The sequence below is a fragment of the Oncorhynchus nerka genome, linkage group LG25, assembly GCF_034236695.1.
Source record: "Oncorhynchus nerka isolate Pitt River linkage group LG25, Oner_Uvic_2.0, whole genome shotgun sequence".
Classification (NCBI taxonomy): Eukaryota; Metazoa; Chordata; class Actinopteri; order Salmoniformes; family Salmonidae; genus Oncorhynchus; species Oncorhynchus nerka.
The window spans coordinates 29,137,710-29,159,422 of NC_088420.1; the positions used below are offsets into that span (position 1 = coordinate 29,137,710).

Here is a 21,713-nt window from a genome sequence, read left to right on the forward strand (position 1 = left end):
GCAAACATCCGAAGATCATCAAAGGTAAGCGATTCATTTTATTGCTTTTCTGACTTTCGTGACTAGTCTACTTGGCTGCTAGCTGTTTGTAATGTTTTGTCTGCTGAGAGAGATGTCCTTACATAAACACTTGGTATGCTTTCGCCGAAAAGCTTTTTTGAAATCTGACATGCCAGGTGGATTAATAACAACAAGCTAAGCTGTGTTTTGCTATATTTCACTTGTGATTTCATGAAAATTAAATATTTTTAGTAATTTAATTTGAATTTGGCACTCAGCGGATGTTGACGAAAATGATCACGCTAACGGGATGGGTGCATCAAGAAGTTTTAAAAACCAATCTGGGTCTTTAATAAAGGACAGTTAAACAAGTTCCCTATCTTCTCCTCCATCAACTACGCCTCCTTCATTTTTGCGGTAATGCTGCAATCAGTTGGTTGCAATTTTGGATTGAGCAAGCATTTCTATATATTTTTGTTAACTGCATAGCACCACCTTACCAATTCTTAATATCACTAACAAATATAATTCCTTTAAAAAATATAAATTTCATAAAGATTTTTTTTTTTTTAAATCAATTAGTATATTTGAGTTTAACTCTAAGATTTGTTGCAAAATTGGTTCGATCTTTTCTGGAGGATGAAACTGGAATTGCAACCAGCTTTGTATGGCTTGTTTTAGATCCATTCTTACTAATCTACTGGAGAACCAGTTCAGGTTTAAGTATTTTTATTTTATTTTTTATTTCACCTTTATTTAACCAGGTAGGCAAGTTGAGAACAAGTTCTCATTTACAATTGCGACCTGGCATAGTATAACATTTGTATAACAAGTATAACATTTGTATGACTGAAGCTTTTAGTGAGAGGTTAAATGCTTTAATATTTAATCATTTGTGTCCCCCACAAACTCAAATTCATAATTTACTATAAATATGAAAGTTTCATTTTGTCTGGCTTGTTGTTCCAAATAAAGAGACATCTTTTGCTCATATAATTTAAAATAAAATTAATTCAGCACAGGCAGGGCCATAAGTAAACTGAGATATCAGTAAGGAATTAATCAGGGTGATTTTTTCCACAAATATACAGGTATTTAACTTTCCATGGTAGAAAGATCTTATCTATTTTTGCTAACTTTCCATAAAGCGTTGTTGTAGTATGTCCACTTAAACACGTCAGACCATTTTATTGGTTAACTACATGGTACTGTAAACGTTTTTGGTACTGTAAAAGTTTTTAGCGATCCAATATGTAATACAATACCCTTATCATAATTTGGTTATAATCCAGAGAGGTTAGACAAATGATCTAGATCCTCTATGAAGCTGTGCAGGGATCCATATTATGGATTTAAGAGGAAACCTTTGTTTTAAGTCCTGGATTTTTAGCCCCTCTATATTATTGTTGGATCTGATTTTAATAGCTATTTCAATGGCCATAACAAATAGATACGCTGACAGTTGACAAACTTGTTCTACTCTTCTTGACAGTTTAATACTTTTTGAGAAGTAGCCATTATTTATAATTTTACACCTGGGGTTAATATACATTGTATAAGAGAATCTGCAAAATTGTTTATAGGTATTTTCACTTGGTAATGAGTAAAAAGTTATTGTACAGAAATTGCTCATAGGTAACTATAAAGATACACTTCACTTTAAATAGCTAAATCCTGTGTAACAACTAGCCTTGCACTTATCCAAATATTACAGATATGTACTCTGTGATGTATTAGTGTGTTTATTTCCTCACTTGGATGGTGCTTTCAGAAACTGACGATTCGATTGTCAGAATGGGTAACGTACTTTGTACATACACAATAATAACAAATAAGTACACCTCAAGATACACTTCATTCTAGCTAAATCCTGTGTAACACTTAGTAATTAGATTGTATTTATGCAGATATTACATGTAGGATGTGGCGTACTAGTGTTTATCCTCTCACTTGGATGGCGCTTCCGAAATCATTAAAATAAGGGCCAGGATGTCAGGATGGGTAATGTACTATTTAAATGCACATTAATTACAAGTACGCCTCAAGATACACTTATTTTTTAACTAGCTAAATCCTGTGTAACACCTAGTAATTACATTGTACTTGTGGGGATAGTACATGGACTCTGTGGTGTACTTGTGGCTTTATCCTCTCACTTGGATGGCAAGGAGGTCCAGGTTGTCATAATGGGTAACGCATACATTAATTATACTTTAAAAAAAAATGAATCTGGGATGACACCTGTATGGTAGACCCCAGTCAGTGAGAATGACCTATATCTGATCTGTTTTTGAAACTCAACCAAGTTAACCCAGATAGTACACTTTTGGGCTCAAGTGCTAGCAACAACACTGTGGAGATTTTGAAGAGTGTACATTTACGGGTAGATAATTAGAGCCTTTTGAGCCTTTAACCTTTGTTAAAGGCTGGTAGAGGGGAGGTCACCTGATCAACTATGCTTTGGATGGCAGTGCCACATGCCAACTTCACCTGAGGTGACCCAACAACCCACTTGACGAATCAATACACATGTTCTTCAAGACATCCAAATGGTTCCTAACTTGAAGACTTTTGTGGAGGTACGGAAGTACACAGGAGAAATAAGGCCATTGACAGATCCTCCCTCTTTGTCAGGTCAGTGGGGACAGAAATGGAAGGAGAGAAAGAGAGGTGAGGTAAGGGGCGTGCAGTCTCTCTCTGCGGCAAGCTACCTCACCATAACCATATTAACTCTGCTGAGGCACTCAATGCCACTTAAAGCAGCCTGATGCCTGATGCATGCTCCAGATACACACCTAGTTATTATTCCTCCCTTTATCTCCCTCCCTCTGTCTTGATCTCCCACTCCACTACTTTTTCAGTCGCTCTTTAGGACAGAGATAAAGTCGACCGGCTATAGCAACTAGATTGTTTCTGAATTTTGAATTTTGAAAAGGTCTCTATGATATTTTGCAGAATATCAAAAAAATATATATATATTTTAGGAGCTGTTCTTATACTCAACCACTTAATTATGTTCATCAAGACGTAATCAATCTCCACTTTCATTATGGGTGTCTAAAGTACACATAATCAAAATCAAATTATTTAACATTGTCTGTGAGAATAAACATCGTATTAAACACATTAACTAAGACCAGCATTGAGGGAAGAGAACAACACCTCAAAGGTAATGTCCTGGCCTTGCGAGAATTAAAGTAGTAACACCTACAGTACCCTTTTGACTGCTGACTCAATATTTCCCTGAAACCTGATTGAACCTATAGCTGTATACATGTGAATAATCAACTATAAACGCATGTCGGATCAAATGGATAGAAACACACATCTCTCTAATTCTGTGGTTAAGGAGAGTCATCGATCCACTGTACCACTGGGTGGTGAAGCAGGCCGATCTAGCCTTTTAACCCAGAAGGGTCTATCAGTGGGGCTCTATCAGTGTGTCCACAGGGCAGTAGGAGGATGTTTCTCCTTCTCTCTCTTCCTATCTGGTCAAGCCAGAGGACCATCTCTCAGTTCACTGGTCATCTGAGTGTAGTTCTAATCCTGTCACATAGCCAATCTCTTCTTAGTCCTGAACTCTAGCCATACATCCATGCAGGAACACTACACTTTAGAAAAGGTGCCATCTAGAACCTAAAAGGGTTATTTGGCTGTCCTCATAGGAAAACCCTTTGAAAAAAAAACGTTTTGTTTTTTTGTTTCAAATTGAAACCTTTTGAGTTCCATGTAAAACCCTTTCCACGGAGATTTTCACATGGAACCCAAAAGAGTTCTACCTGGAACCAAAGGGGATCTCCTACGGGGACGGCCGAAGTACCCTTTTGGAACCCTTATTTCTAATATGGTAGACTGAACCACAATCCCTACCAAGACAAGCACCAGGTGACAAAAAGTGGTGAGAAAGCTCAAATTAAGGACAGAATTAATTAGTCAGCATTACCTCATGTCAGAGGTTTACAAAGTGTATGAGATGTATAAGCTAGCACTGTTCTCCTACCTAGTGTCCTGGCTAACAACTACTTAACCTGTTGCCTCTACTTGGGACGCTTGCGTCCCAACTAGAGCTCTGGAAATGCAAATGCGCTACGCTAAATGCTAATAGTATTAGTTAAAACTCAAAAGTTCATTAAAATACACATGCAGGGTATCAAATTAAAGCTACACTCGTTGTGAATCCAGGCAACAAGTCCGATTTTTAAAATGCTTTTCGGCGACAGCATGAGAAGCTATTATCTGATAGCATGCACCAATACACTACAACAGAAAAGCACAGCAGGGGACGTAAACAAAATAATTAGCATTTCGGCGTTACACAAACCGCACAATAAAATAGAAAACAGTCATTACCTTTCACCATCTTCTTTGTTGGCACTCCTAGATGTCCCATAAACACTATTGGGTCTTTATTTCGATTAAATCGGGCCATATAAAGCCAAGATATCGTTATATGTAGACTGTGTGATAAACGAAAAAAACAGCGATTTCACAACGTAACGTCATTTTTTAAAATTCAAAAAGTAGACGATAAACTTTCACAAAACACTTCGAAATACATTTGTAATGCTACTTTAGGTATTAGTAAACGTTAATAAGCGATAAAAATCATCCGTAGGCGATGTAAATATCATTAGCTGTCGTCTTGGAAAAATTTCAGGAGAGAGCTCTTCCGGAATGATCTGGGCGGAGACCGGAGGTAAGCGGTGCCCCTCTTTCGGTTCAACCAAGAATCAAAGATGATTAAATTCACAAGACTCTCGACAACACGGGGATGCTGTGGGAGTTGAATGCTCGGTCTTATCTAATTCGGCTCACTGTTAACAATTGCTGGAAGTGGCGCAAGGATATTTATTTCCATTTTCTGTGATCAGGTTTTCCTGCGCTTTCCGATGTAACGCACGTTATGTAATAGCCACAGTCGTGATTTAACCAGTTTTAAAAACGTCCGAGGGTTTCCTATCCACACATTCTAACCATATGAACGTACTATATTCCTGGCATGAGTAGCAGGGCGCTGAAATGTTGCGCGATTTTTAACAAAATGTTCAAAAAAGTAGAGGGTCGACTGAAGAGGTTAATACTGATACCACTCTCCTCTACTGCAGGAGGGTCAGACTTCCCAGATACAGCTGAGAGGAGAGAACACTTTGGGGTCTCTTAATGACTTCATCTTTCATCTCTCTGTTTCCCTATTCTCTGTTCCATCCATGTTCTCTGTTCTCCTCTGGAGAAGACAATGCTCATCTGGGCTGTTCCCTCTGTTTTCCCAGACCCTCATTGACTTAGCCAAACTGTCTGTGAGACTCAATTAATGACAGGAAAAAAATATTAACTACTTGAATGTTTTACTCATGATACCCAGGGGGCTCAATTTATCTACAGTAATTCACAGCTTGAAATAAAAGTGACTGACACTCCTAACCTCCATTGGGATGTAATCTTCATCTTTAGCACTGAGATCTAATTAATTAGTGGAATCTCATTTCCACACTAAAGCATCTGGACAGAGGCGTGATGGAGGAGGGAAGGAGAGGGGAGGAGAAGAGGAGAGCAGGGCCCAGAGGAGAGGGAGGGAGGAGGTGCCATCACTGTCTGTGAACTGTGTCCACCTTTTTCATTCCAGCAGAGCGAATGGGATATCTAGATAGGGGTCATTGTCCACAGCCACTGGTACACTGGCTATGTGCCATCTCACTTTCACACAAACATCACACCATAGCCCTGGGATCAGTTCAGGCAAAGCTTTGCATGGTCATGACCTTGAAGTGAAGCATCTGTTTACATGGAATACATTGAATAGATTCAGAATAGTATTTCACTTTTCTAGACTTTAGTCTAGAGCACCAGTATCAGAGCAAATAGTATGAGAGCAAAAGTTTCTAAATGAATGTCCAAAAGAGTGTATGCTTGTGTGTCAGAGAAAAGGAGTGTGGAAGCGTGAGAAAAGAATAGAACGAGGAAGGGTAAATCAAAGAGAGTGTGTTTGTTGAATGTGCAGTGGCTTTCAATCTGACCCATTTCTCTTAGATGCTAATTGACATTGATGTAAAGTTGTAGTCCTCTTAAAGTAGGAGGTAATTCTTCTCTCATATCAGTTCATTTATCGTCCACATAATCTGCTGTTTGTGCCGACCTTCTCAAAAATGTCAAAAAAGGCCTATGATAACAATACAAGGCCATAAACATCCCTTCCAATATACAGTTTAGTAGAATGTTTGGGCATTTGGTTGGAAATAATCAGCTTTGTAAAAAGTACATCTCTGTATCAGTCCTTATTTTTTGGAACTGGCATTCTGATCATAGGCAATCTATAAGCATAGAGAGTCACAAAAAGCCAATTTAAAGGTGCATTGCGATGTCAGAAGATGAAAGGGCTGAGGAGAGAAAGAGGGGTGAGAGAAAAGGTAGAAAGGAAAGAGTAAGGCAGCAGAAAATGAATCCATCCCTCCATTCTATCTACGAACCCCATGTTACTCCCTCTCTCCCGCTCTTCACTGCCCCCTTTAGAGCACCAGGATTTTATTTCTCAAACAATCTCTGGATCATAATAGGGGAATGAAAGGGAGTTCATAAACCGGAGTGCACACATCAGATCTGCAATAATGACATTTCATCAAATGATGTCGCAGCTGTATTTGCATATAGATCACATAATATAACAACTCTCTCCCCTACCTGGAGAAAGAGTAAATACTTTTCTGTCTGCTTTGTCTCATGGTGGTAACACAGGGAACCAGCTGCTAATTGAGGAGAGGAAGGAATCTTTATGTGGCGACTGACATTCAATTATGTCTGAGGGATCAGATTAGGTGGCGGATGAGGAATGTCTGAAAACAACATTTTGCAGGTTGTGGCATGGGAGAGGAAGAGGCGGTAATTTGAATGGCTGTTTGAGGCAGGGGTGAATGTCGCTGCTCTGAATGAAATCACTATGCTATGACCCGGGAGTAATTGGATGTCCGGAGTGAAGCGTTGAGAAATGGAGGTGGCGAGAGAGAGACAGAGAGACAGAGAGAGAGAGATTGAGAGAGAGAGACAGATAGAGAAAGAGAGAGAGAAAGAGGAGGTAAGAGGGAGCAGTAGAGGTAGAGGGAAAGAGTGATAGGCAGGCAGAACGGTAAACTTGTGATGAGGATAACTTGCCAAAGCCAGGGTTGTCATCTATCACAACAAACACACAGCCACAATCTCATCACCAAGCCAAATAAGCCATCACACAAGCAGTGCTTTCTTATCAGTCCAAACACCATGATGAAATTACAACAGCAAGGTCACCACTAACAAACACTGGGGTCATTCTGTAGTGCATCCATTACTCATTAAGTACTACTGATCAGCTAGTTACCAAGATGGCATAGCAGTTCAGACGTCTTTTGTCCTCGTCTTGTCGTGTCCCATATATTTATATATTTACAACTTTTTTTTCACATACATTTTTAAAATTTTCCATCAACTCATCTTCAAAACACTCTCCTGCAACCCGCCTCACCAATTTATATTTATAAAAAAGTATTATTTACCTCAGATCTGTGGTCCTCCAAGAAGCTAGCCAGAAGCTCCAGGAAGCTAGCCAGAAACTAGCCAGAAGCTAGCCAGGAGCTAGCCAGAGGCTGGCCCAGAGGCTGATCCAGAGGCTAATCAGAAGCTAGTTCAGAAGCTAGTTAGCTTCTTTACTGGCAAATCGTTAGTATTCAGCTAACCACGGTTTGTGGTCATCAGCTATCCTTTAGCTCGAAAATCTATCGCCAGTTTTGTACGGCGCAGCGCGGCTCGGAACGGAACATACCGGACCAATTTTTCTCTCCATGTCCCTGGATTTCAACCGCTCTCTGGACATTCATACCTGGATCTCACAGCTAGCTAGCTGCTATCCGTGTGTCTATCGGCTTTCGTCGATTCCGGAGCAAACGTCGATTCTTCCGGAGCTAGCCAGCTCCGTCAATCACTCCTGAGTTCCATCAATCACTCCTGGGCTGCAGTCACCTATCCGGACCCGTTTCACTGCCTATGCGGAGCCCCACCGGGCCTTCACAACTGGACTGCCGACGTTATCTACCCGAAGGAGTTATCCGGCTGACTCCTCCGTCGCGACGTTACCTGAACGCCCATCTGCGGCCAGCTAACCGTTAGCTGTCTTATCGGCTGCTATCTGAATAGACAATCGGACAATTTATTTATTTATTTGTATTATTATTATTATGTTTTCTTCTTGGGCCTCTATAACTATATCTATTGTTTTTATTTTTGTTGTTGTGTGATTTGGATTAATCCCCTCTACCACACGGAACCCCACTAATCTACTGACGGAACGCAAGAGGTGGCTAATAACAGACCTCCATCCTATGCTAGCTTGCTACCGATGGCCTGGCTAGCTGTCTAAATCGCCGTGACCCCCAACCAACCTCTCCACTCACCGGACCCTTTGGATCACTCGACTAAGCATGCCTCTCATTAATGTCAATATGCCTTGTCCATTGCTGTTCTGGTTAGTGTTTATTGGCTTATTTCACTGTAGAGCCTCTAGTCCTGCTCACTATACCTTATCCAACCTATTAGTTCCACCACCCACACATGCAATGACATCTCCTGGGTTCAATGATGTTTCTAGAGACAATATCTCTCTCTTCATCACTCAATACCTAGGTTTACCTCCACTTTATTCACATCCAACCATACCTTTGTCTGTACATTATACCTTGATGCTATTTTATCGCCCCCAGAAACCTCCTTTTACTCTCTGTTCCAGACGTTCTAGACAACCAATTCTTATTGCTTTTAGCCACACCCTTATTCTTCTCCTCCTATGTTCCTCTGGCGATGTAGAGGTGAATCCAGGCCCTGCAGTGCCTAGCTCCACTCCTATTCCCCAGGCGCTCTCTTTTGACGACTTCTGTAACCGTAATAGCCTTGGTTTCATGCATGTTAACATTAGAAGCCTCCTCCCTAGGTTTGTTCTATTCACTGCTTTAGCACACTTTGCCAACCCGGATGTTCTAGCTGTGTCTGAATCCTGGCTTAGGAAGACCACCAAAAATTCTGAAATTTTAATTCCAAACTACAACATTTTCAGACAAGATAGAACTGCAAAAGGGGCCGGTGTTGCAATCTACTGCAAAGATAGCCTGCAGAGTTCTGTCCTACTATCCAGGTCTGTACCCAAACAATTTGAACTTCTACTTTTAAAAATCCACCTCTCTAAAAACGAGTCTCTCACCGTTGCCGCCTGCTATAGACCACCCTCTGCCCCCAGCTGTGCTCTGGACACCATTAGTGAACTGATTGCCCCCCATCTATCTTCAGAGCTCGTGCTGCTAGGCGACCTAAACTGGAACATGCTTAACACCCCAGCCATCCTACAATCTAAACTTGATGCCCTCAATCTCACACAAATTATCAATGAACCTACCAGGTACCTCCCCAAAGCCTTAAACACGGGCACCCTCATAGATATCATCCTAACCAACTTGCCCTCTAAATACACTTCTGCTGTCTTCAACCAAGATCTCAGCGATCACTGCCTCATTGCCTGCATCCGTAATGGGTCAGCGGTCAAACGACCTCCACTCATCACTGTAAAACGCTCCCTGAAACACTTCAGCGAGCAGGCCTTTCTAATCGACCTGGCCGGGGTATCCTGGAAGGATATTGATCTCATCCCGTCAGTAGAGGATGCCTGGATATTGTTTTTAAATGCCTTCCTAACCATCTTAAATAAACATGCCCCATTCAAGAAATTTAGAACCAGGAACAGATATAGCCCTTGGTTCTCCCCAGACCTGACTGCCCTTACCCAACACAAAAACATCCTATGGCGTTCTGCATTAGCATCGAACAGCCCCCGTGATATGCAGCTGTTCAGGGAAGCTAGAAACCATTATACACAGGTAGTTAGAAAAGCCAAGGCTAGCTTTTTCAAGCAGAAATTTGCTTCCTGCAACACTAACTCAAAAAAGTTCTGGGACACTGTAAAGTCCATGGAGAATAAGAACACCTCCTCCGAGCTGCCCACTGCACTGAAGATAGGAAACACTGTCACCACTGATAAATCCACCATAATTGAGAATTTCAAGAAGCATTTTTCTACGGCTGGCCATGCTTTCCACCTGGCTACTCCTACCCCGGTCAACAGCACTGCACCCCCAACAGCAACTCGCCCAAGCCTTCCCCATTTCTCCTTCTCCCAAATCCGTTCAGCTGATGTTCTGAAAGAGCTGCAAAATCTGGACCCCTACAAATCAGCCGGGCTAGACAATCTGGAACCTTTCTTTCTAAAATTATCTGCCGAAATTTTTGCCACCCCGATTACTAGCCTGTTCAACCTCTCTTTCGTGTCGTCTGAGATTCCCAAAGATTGGAAAGCAGCTGCGGTCATCCCCCTCTTCAAAGGGGGGGACACTCTTGACCCAAACTGCTATAGACCTATATCTATCCTACCATGCCTTTCTAAGGTCTTCGAAAGCCAAGTCAACAAACAGATTACCGACCATTTCGAATCTCACCATACCTTCTCTGCTATGCAATCTGGTTTCAGAGCTGGTCATGGGTGCACCTCAGCTACGCTCAAGGTCCTAAATGATATCTTTAACCGCCATCGATAAGAAAAATTACTGTGCAGCCGTATTCATTGATCTGGCCAAGGCTTTCGACTCTGTCAATCACCACATCCTCATCGGCAGACTCGACAGCCTTGGTTTCTCAAATGATTGCCTCGCCTGGTTCACCAACTACTTCTCTGATAGAGTTCAGTGTGTCAAATCGGAGGGTCTGCTGTCCGGACCTCTGGCAGTCTCTATGGGGGTGCCACAGGGTTCAATTCTTGGACCGACTCTCTTCTCTGTATACATCAATGAGGTCGCTCTTGCTGCTGGTGAGTCTCTGATCCACCTCTACGCAGACGACACCATTCTGTATACTTCTGGCCCTTCTTTGGACACTGTGTTAGCAACCCTCCAGGCAAGCTTCAATGCCATACAACTCTCCTTCCGTGGCCTCCAATTGCTCTTAAATACAAGTAAAACTAAATGCATGCTCTTCAACCGATCGCTACCTGCACCTACCCGCCTGTCCAACATCACTACTCTGGACGGCTCTGACTTAGATTACGTGGACAACTTACAAATACTGGTTAGACTGTAAACTCTCCTTCCAGACCCATATCAAACATCTCCAATCCAAAGTTAAATCTAGAATTGGCTTCCTATTTCGCAACAAAGCATCCTTCACTCATGCTGCCAAACATACCCTTGTAAAACTGACCATCCTACCAATCCTCGACTTTGGCGATGTCATTTACAAAATAGCCTCCAATACCCTACTCAACAAATTGGATGCAGTCTATCACAGTGCAATCCGTTTTGTCACCAAAGCCCCATATACTACCCACCATTGCGACCTGTACGCTCTCGTTGGCTGGCCCTCGCTTCATACTCGTCGCCAAACCCACTGGCTCCATGTCATCTACAAGACCCTGCTAGGTAAAGTCCCCCCTTATCTCAGCTCGCTGGTCACCATAGCATCTCCCACCTGTAGCACACGCTCCAGCAGGTATATCTCTCTAGTCACCCCCAAAACCAATTATTTCTTTGGCCGCCTCTCCTTCCAGTTCTCTGCTGCCAATGACTGGAACGAACTACAAAAATCTCTGAAACTGGAAACACTTATCTCCCTCACTAGCTTTAAGCACCAACTGAGCAGCTCACAGATTACTGCACCTGTACATAGCCCACCTATAATTTAGCCCAAACAACTACCTCTTTCCCAACTGTATTTAATTTATTTATTTATTTTGCTCCTTTGCACCCCATTATTTTTATTTCTACTTTGCACATTCTTCCATTGCAAAACTACCATTCCAGTGTTTTACTTGCTATATTGTATTTACTTTGCCACCATGGCCTTTTAGCCTTTACCTCCCTTCTCACCTCATTTGCTCACATCGTATATAGACTTGTTTATACTGTATTATTGACTGTATGTTTGTTTTACTCCATGTGTAACTCTGTGTCGTTGTATCTGTCGAACTGCTTTGCTTTATCTTGGCCAGGTCGCAATTGTAAATGAGAACTTGTTCTCAACTTGCCTACCTGGTTAAATAAAGGTGAAATAAAAAATAAATAAAATAAAAAGCTGAGTGCTATGGGTTCCTGTCATACCTAGGAGCCCATAACTAGGAGCACTGTAAAACAAACATGTATTAAGTAACTGGTTCCACAGCCTTTTTTAGTTTACTCAACTTTTCAGTCAAAGTATTACCTGAAGTTGAAATGTATAGTTGGCCCACAATTCTGTCAACTTAAAATTATGTGTTCGCTCAACTTATCTCATATGTTCATTAAACTAGAAAGTATTATTTGGGTATCTTCATTAAAAAAGGCTGTGGAACTACAATAGTTGCACCTGTACTGTTACACTTTACTCTTCAAGGTCAATCTCAGCTCTGATAAAAGTACACTCAAGTAAAACTATTTTATTTATCATAGTGATTAAGTAGTCACATTAAAACAGAGTAGTACACTGAGTATACCAAACACTAGGAACACCTTCCTAATGTTGACTTGCACCCTCCCCTTTTGCCCTCAGAAAAGCCTTAATTCGTCGGGACATGGACTCTACAAGGTGTCGAAAGCATTCCACAGGGATGCTTCCCGCTTTTTCCACAGGGATGCTTCCCAAATGCTTCCCGCAATTGTGCCACATTCACGCTCTGAATGGCACACATGCACAATCCATGGCTTAATTGTCTCAAGGCTTAAAAATCCTACTTTAACCTGGATTCACCTGGTCAGTCCATGTCATAGAAAGAGCATGTCTTCTTAATGTTTTGTATACTCAGTGTATGCCCCACTAATATTAGATAACTATATAGAAAACCCTACAATTGCTTAACCTTTTACTGCAGTGGGCTAAATCAGGGTCACACAGTATTCTTAAACAAATCTACTTTGAAACAAAAGTATACACCAACACACATGGTTATGGGCCTACTTAAGGATAGGGGGCAGCATTTTCACTTTTGGATAAATAGCGTGCACAATTTCAACCTCCTGCTACTGATGCCAGGAATATATTATATGCATATGATTAGTAGGTGTGGATAGAAAACACTGTGACGTTTCGAAAACTGTTTCAATCATGTCTGTGACTATAACAGAACTTATGTAGCAGGCAAAACCCCGAGGAATAACTGTTCAGATGTTTTATTTATTTTTGCCTCTGACCGTTCCCTCGGTTGTCTTTGCCAAGGGATATTTGATAGTACCCATTTTACAGTTCCTACGACTTCCACAGGATGTCACCAGTCTTTGGAATTTGGTTGAAGTTAATCATTCGTGCAACGAAGAAGAAGCACATCCTGGAACAACGTTACACTGTTGAGAGTTACGCAAGACGAAAAAAGGTGCATGGTTTGTTTACTTGCTCTATTGAATACAGATTGCCCCGTCTACAATTTGATCGATTATTAACGTTTACAAATACCTAAAGTTGTATTACAAAAGTAGTTTGAAATATTTTGGCAAAGTTTATAGGCAACTTTTGAAAGGTTTTGTAGTGACGTTGTGTTTTGGCAAGCTGTTTTTTTTCGGATGAAACGTGCTTTATAAATGGACCTTTTGGGTATACATGGACGGAATTAATCGAAAAAAGGACCAATTGTGATGTTTATGAGACATATTGGAGTGCCAACAAAGAAGCTCGTCAAAGGTAATGCATGTTTTATATTTTATTTCAGCGTTTTGTGTAGCGCCTGCTACGCTAGTTCTTTTGTTTACAACTGGTTCAGATGGGTGCATGCTATCAGATAATAGCTTCTTATGCTTTCGCCGAAAAGCATTTTTTAAATCTGACATGTTGGCTGGATTCACAACGAGTGGAGCTTTAATTGAGTATCTTGCATGTGTGATTTAATGAAAGTTTGAGTTTTATAGCGTTTTATTTGAATCTGGCGCTCTGCATTTCCCGGGGCAATTGGTCACTTGAGACGCTAGCGTCTCACTACCCTCAAGATAAAAATAAGACACCTGTACCATGTCCGATATGTGACTCGTTTCAGGAAACTAGGCGTATGTCGCAAGTCACTACTTCACAGGAGAGGCATTTGAACGTAAACAATTTTTTTTTGTCAAAATTCGTTTTTTTTTGTTAGAAATTACTCCGGGAACATGTGAACTTTCATGTGACTTAACCTTTTCATGCTTGAATTCCAAATATCTCTAAAGGCTTCCCCAGTGTGAATTTGTATGCGCTTGATGTCACAATGTGGTCACTGTTCCAAATTATGGGTGCGTCAAATCCTGAACGCTGGTTGGTTAAAAAGGCATTCAAACCGGTGTCTATTCCACAGGTTACCACCGGATAAATAAATCTATGACATTAAAATGCTTATTTATTCTGTTCCATCTGACTGCGCAATCCACTGTCTCATCTGCCCAGGCAGGCAAGTCATAAACTTGATCTCCACTATAAAAAGCATCTAGACATTACCTCACATTTCTTTTAGACTAACATTTAGTTTTCAACAGTGGAGATTTGTATAAACCTTGCTGTTTGTCTCTTCGACACTTGCAACATTGTTTCAATATTCAAAATCGATCTCCATCTGTCCCATAATAATGCAGAGATCGGGAGTCGGGATGAGAGAGAGAGAGGCAGGCAGCAGCGTAAAGTGCTTAAGTAAAAATACTTTAAAGTACTACTTAAATCGTTTTTGGGGGTATCTGTACTTTACTATTTATATTTTAGACTTTCACTTTTACTTCACTACATTCCTAAAGAAGATAATGTACTTTTTACTCCATACATTTTCCCTGGCACCCAAAAGTACTCGTTACATTTTGAATGCTTAGCAGGACAGGAACTGTTATCAGGCAGACTCACTAAACACAAATGCTTTATTTGTAAATGATGTCTGTGTGTTGGAGTGTGTCCCTGGCTATCCGTTAATTAAAACAAGAACACAATGGTGCTGTCTGGTTTGATTAATATAAGGAATTTGAAATTATTTAAACTTTTACTTTTACTTTTGATATGTAAGTATATTTTAGAAATTACATTTACTTTTGATATTTAAGTATATTTAAAAACAAATACTTTTACTCAAAATACTTTTACTCAAAATACTTTTACTCAAGTAGTATTTCAGCTTTTACTTGAGTAATTTTCTATTACGGCATCTTAACTTTTACTCAAGTATTACAATTGGGTACTTAAAATCAAATCGTATTGGTCACATTCACGTGATTAGCAGATGTTACTGTGGGTGTAGCGAAATGCTTGTGCTTCTAGCTCTGACAGTGCAGTAATATCTAACAAGCAATATCTAACAAATGCACAACATATAACCAACACAAACAAATCTAAGTAGGACCAACCACTGCTCCCGCACATTGGCTAAACGGACTATCTGCATTGTGTCCCACCCACCACCCGCCCACCCCTTTTTTATGCTACTGCTACTCTCTGTTCATCATATATGCATAGTCACTTTAACCATATCTACATGTACATACTACCTCAATTAGCCTGACTAACAGGTATGTATGTATGTAGACTCGCTACTTCTAAAGCCTCGCTACTGCATATAGCCTGTCTTTTTTTACTGTGGTTTTTATTTCTTTACCTACCTATTGTTCACCTAATACCTTTTTTGCACTATTGGTTAGAGCCTGTAAGTAAGCATTTTACTGTTGTATTCGGCACACGTGACAAATAAACTTTGATTTGAAGACTATATACATATGGACGAGTGATGTCAGAGTGGAACGGACTAGGAAACAGTAGAATAATATAGAAAAACAGTATGTACATATGAGATGAGTAATGCAAGATATGTAAGCATTATTAAGTGGATGAGATACCGTAGAATAGTACAGAAAACAGTATATACATTAGAGACGAGTAATGCCAGATATGTAAACATTATTAAAGTGACTAGTGTTCCATCCTTAAAATGGCCAGTGATTCCTAGTCTATGCCTATAGGCAGCAGCCTCTAATGTGCTAGTGATGGTTGTTTAACGGTCTGATGGCCCTAAAATAGAAGCTATTTTTCAGTCTCTTGGTCCCAGCTTTGATGCACCTGCACTGACCTCGCCTTCTGGATGATAGCGGGGTGAACAGGCAGTGGCTCGGGTAGCTGATGTCTTTTTTGGCCTTCCTGTGACATCGGGAGCTGTAGGTGTTCTGGAAGGCGGGTAGTTTGCCTCCGGTAATGCGTTGGGCAGAGCGCATCACCCTCTGGAGAGCCTCGTTGAGGGCACTGCAGTTTCCGTACCAGGCGGTGATACAGCCGGACAGGATGCTTTCAATCGTGCATCTGTAAATATTTGTGAGGGTTTTAGGTGACAAACCACATTTATTTAGCCTCCTGAGGTTGAAGAGGCTCTGTTGCGCCTTCATCACCACACTGTCTGTGTGGGTGGTCCATTTCAGTTTGGCAGTGATGTGTATGCCAAGGAACTTGAAGCTTTCCACCTTCTCCACTGTGGCACTGTCGATGTAGATAGGGGGGTGCACCCTCTGCTGTTTCTTGAAGTCCACGATCATCTCCTATGTTTTGTTGACCTTGAGTGAGGTTGTTTTCCAGGCACCACACTCCCAGAGCCGTCAACTCCTCTCTGTAGGCTGTCTCGTCATTGTTGGTAATCAAGCCTACGACTGGTGTGTTGTCTGCAAACCTGATGGTTGAGTTGGAGGTGTGCTTGGCCATGCAGTCATGGGTGAACAGGGAGTACAGGAGGGGGCTCGGAAGCCAGCTGCACCAATGTGTCGGGGGAAACACCGTTCCACTGAAAAATGAAGTCAGCCTGCAGGTGCCCGGCCAGCCACAAGGAATCGCTGCACCACTCGAGAGGCCCTAACTTTTTTTTAAGTGTGTGGACCACATTGACAAATGGAAGGTCAAGAATCAAGAACAAAGAAAGGGAGGACAGGAGGACAGAAAGACCACATGATACCTTGGCCATCGTATCAACATGATTGTTTATAACGAGACAGTTACACAGGTACAACAAACACGGAAAATAATGTTTATCTGTCATCCTGTCACTCTTACTTAAATATTGTGTTATTGTAGCGGCTCTATTTTAAGTGTTACTTTGTGCCTGACAGAGATTGGAGCTTAATAAGCAGCTTTCATAGCCCATCTGTTTACACACACTCAGAGAGACAGAGGTACAGAAGGACCGAGAGACAGTGATATAGACAGACAGACCCTCAGAAGCACTCAAGCCACTGATTTGTACACATCCATTTTGGCTCCATATATTTCATCCGTATGGAAGTGGACACCGAGGGGCTGCCAGGCCTATCGATTGGCCGCCGTTACCAGTGACAGGTCCTAGATTGCCCAGTGAAAATTAGAAACCCACAGAGTCACCACCATTAACAGCGTGTCCACATCAGTTAGGTTAAAGCCAGACCAGCAGCACCACAGACCTACACCATAACCTACACCCCCAAAACTGCTGCTTCAATCACATTAGCCTGTGTATGTCTGTGTCTGTGTGTGTTCATATGTGCATGCGTGCATGCTTGTGAATGTGCGTGTCAGTGACACTTGGCAAAGAAACAGCCTGAAACATCAGAGATGTTCAAATAATTCATCGCAGGGTGTTGATAATTCAAACGTGTAACCATTTCTTTTTATTAGTGTATGACTTGCCATTACGTCCTTTTCCTTTGGACTCACTTTTAATTATACTCATTACTACTTACTGCTTTGTCTTAACCTAAGGAGCTTAACACTGCTCTGTGGTTTAGCAAAAAAAGTAACAAAAGGTCATCTGGCTTGTACATACTTTTATTTTATTACCAATACTTTAATATTTTTCGAGTGATTTTAAGCTTAACACAAGCGTATCTTAAATTGTTGGCATTATGAACCAAGTGGAGTTCCCCAATGAGTTTAAAAGAAAAACAACACACTACACAATGCTGTCTGTCACTCAGAGTGCTTTACATCCTCAGAGCAGCAGCATGTGTGCTGTAAATCATTTCAAATGATAGAGGAATGTGGGAATGTGGTATGTATGGGTGTGATTACTGTGATCTCACACTTTCTCAGCTTGACCGCTTAGATATAAGATGTAAAAACCAGTAAGCATATCATTTTTTTAAATAACTCCCATTGCAGGGACACCACACAGAGAGTTGATAAACTACATAGTGCCTGTGGTGGGTGGTGGTGGGCTATCTGATAATCAATGATGAAAACACCATGAGCCTGATTCATCTGAGAAGCTGACTAGTACTGAATAAGGGGTGTAGGCCAGATAAAACCTGGACTGACAGATAAAGCCTGGACTGACAGTGCCTCTGTGGCATGTAGAGTGATGAGCCCTGGGTCCTGGAAGGTACAAGGTGATACTGTCTGTCAGAGGGGAGCAGAGCGGAAGTTCTACTCTGCTGTGATTCAGGTACTGATGACTGTAGACAGGATGTAGGATAGTCTTAATGAGGGGATGGGAGGTGGGCTGTGTGAAGAGGGGAGGCAGGCCCTGACAGCACAGTGGACTGGCAAGTCCATTAATCACAATGCCTCACAGCCGGGAGACTGAGACAATAGCTCGAAACACTAATATGACACATACACAGGCACGCACGCACACACACGCATGCATATACAGTACACATATACATAATAATACATACACAGCCCATTATTTAGGGCCATCAATCAGACAGACAGCTAGTATAAATCACACATTGTGCCTGTCAGTCAAATCACATCTGCCATGGAAAGGGCCACGGGAGGTACAAGTAGAGGCCTTTTTTAAATGACAACATACTTTTACCCCCACTGAAACATACTTTAAGTTTATTCCTTTTAATAAATAAAAAACCAACCCAAAGCGTTTGATACCCACCAATCGATTTTGCCATGAGAGAAATGTCTGAGCATGAGAGTGGTTTGTAGTTCTGTCCAGTGTCAGTGAGACCGTGTGTGTCCATCAGATTGACTACTGATAGACTACTGCTCTATGAGACTTGCAGAGATTGAGAGAGACCTGATCTCTAAAATCTGTATTTTTTGTCTGATCGGAGACATGAATGCTAATTCACAAACCCAAGGAAAATGGCCCTCATCAGTGTGTGATTTTAGCTGTAAAAAATGATATTCTCCCATTGATCCAAAAAGTGAGAGGCACATAGAAATGAGAGAGGAGCAGATAAAGTGGAGGGAAAAAAATATACTGTATGGAGGAAATAAATATGCATATCAAGACAGAATTCAATGCCTGAGAGAGAAAGCAGTGCAGGGAAAATCAACTTGATTTCAATGTGACACAATTGATTTGTAATTTTCTCTGGTTTGCTTTGCCTCCCGGGCACCAGAGAATATCCATCCAAATACACTTACAGGTCAACCTGAATTACGTCCAATGCATTCACATACTGTAGTAGAGGGACAAAGTTTTCATCCAGGAAAAGTAGTTTCGTGTGACAGACAGAGGTGTGACATGTGGGATACATACAGTATTTATGAATACCTGTTTAAGCAGTAGAGGTTCAAATATCTCCAGACACTTAAAAAATGATAGGTTTAAAAACAACACATTTTGGGTTATTTGGTAACCCAGCGCTGGGTAAATATTGGACAGAACACAGGCTGGGATATTTTGACCCAGTCAGTTGGGTTGTGTGAATAACCCAACATGTGGGGTTGTTTGGATTACCCAAACATGCGTGAATTTAACCATCAGTTGGGTTTTTATTCACTTTCATATTGGGTTGACCCAGGATCCATATAAAAAAGAGGTGTGGCCTATTAGGGATGTGCCTTTAAGGTAATTATCTTTGACCACACTTGAGAGTAAATGTCTGTACACTGAAAATTTCAATTTACCTTGAATATTTTTGCACTTTACATATAGTAATATAAAATTATATATATATATTTTAAATGTAACCATTATTTAACTAGGCAACAAATTCTTATTTACAATGAAAGACGACGCTTGGCCAATTGTACATAGCCCTATGGGACTCCCAATCACTGCCGGTTGTAAACCTGGGTGCCTGTAGTGAAACCTCTAGCACTGAGAAGCAGTGCCTTAGACCACACATTTCCGATTTTTACACATTTAGCTCTATCATCAGAGTTACACAGAAAGTACCTGTGTGCTTTTCATGATCAATACACATCCATTGATTGTGTATTTTCAGATACGTAAGGTTAGCCTACCCATATATGTAGGTATGTAGCTAGTGAGCTAGCTAGGCAAACAACATCTGTCATTTAGCTTGCTTAATCAGAGATTAGGCTTTTGGAAAGAGCTTGACATTGGCCTTTCCTCGTGCTGGTAAAGTTGTCGGAATACTGTCATCATCACTATAGGGGGCAAGCAAATCAAACAATATTTGGATATAGCCATCTAGTGTATCCCTTAAAAAATTGCTTTTTAATTAGCTAGCCATATTGACGTGATCTGTTATTAGCTAGCTAGCGAATTTGATGTGGTCCATCAAGCAAGTTAGCTTATCGTGTCTGTCAGCAGCAATTGTGATTAAACATTAAAAAATATGTTGAAAAGGGGATAATTGTTAGCCCACTTCACTAGGTTGGCGCTGGAGGTAGCGCTGGAGATAGCACTAGAGGGAATAGCAGCCGATTTACGGTTCCTGACCAATTGTGTTATTTTGTGTATTCTTTTGCATTTATCTTATATATTTTTTGGTATGTAATGTTTCAGTCATCGTTTCTCATGACAAAAAATAGCTTTTGGACATCAGAACATCTATCACAAACGTTGATTTGTTTTAGAACTTCTACTTCAATTAGTCAGAGGCAAATTACATATTGATTATCCAGGACTAAGATCAAATAACCGACACTTGGAGAAGGAGGAGGCAGTGCTGTAGAGGCTGGCGTGTGGCATACCTGATGAGACTACGTCGGAGAGTGGATAAACAGCCTCTACCCTCCAGTCTATTGGCAAACACTCAAACACTGGTGAATAAACTGGATGAGCTCTGTTCGAGACTATCCTGTCAACGTTATCTGAATATCTGTAATATCCTGTTTCTTTGAGTTATGGTTAAATAAATATAAATCTAGCTGGTTAATCTATACATCAGCAGGACAGAACGACAGCTTCGGGGAAGCTCAGGGGAGGGGGTGTGTGTCTTTTTGTTAACAGCTTGTGCACAATCTCTAATATTAAGGATGTCTTGAGGTTCTGTATGCCTAAGTTAGAATGCCTTATGATAAGCTGTAGAAAATATTATTTACCAAGAGAGTTGTCATCTAAATTTTTCATAGCTGTCTACTTACCACCACATACCGATGCTGGCCCTAAGACCGCACTCAACGAGCTGTACAGGGCCATGAACAAACAAGAAAATGCTCACACAGAGACAGCTCTCTCTCGCCCTCCATTTTGCAAATTTGACCATAACTCTATCCTCCTGATTCCTGCTCACAAGCAAAAACTCAAACACAAAGTACCAGAAGGCCCCAAAAGGAAGTGGTCCGAAGAAGTGGATGCTAAGTTACAAGACTGTTTCCATAGCACAGACTGGAATATGTTCGGGGATTCATTCGATGGCATTTACCACATCAGTCACCGGCTTCATTAATAAGTGCATTGACGACCAACCAGAAGCCATGTAATTACAGGCAAAAACCGCACAGATAAAGATCTTCCGCTTTCTAGGAGCGGGACACTAATCCGGTTGCGTTAATCCCGCTACGCCTTCCAATCAAACAGGCAAAGC

General features: G+C 41.2%; 1 protein-coding gene across 1 annotated transcript in view; it reads right to left on the bottom strand.

Moving 5' to 3' along the window:
- LOC115109350 (cadherin-13-like) overlaps positions 1-21,713 on the bottom strand; it is a 635,591-nt gene that overhangs the window by 173,726 nt on the left and 440,152 nt on the right. The gene's annotated exons all lie outside the window — the stretch shown is intronic.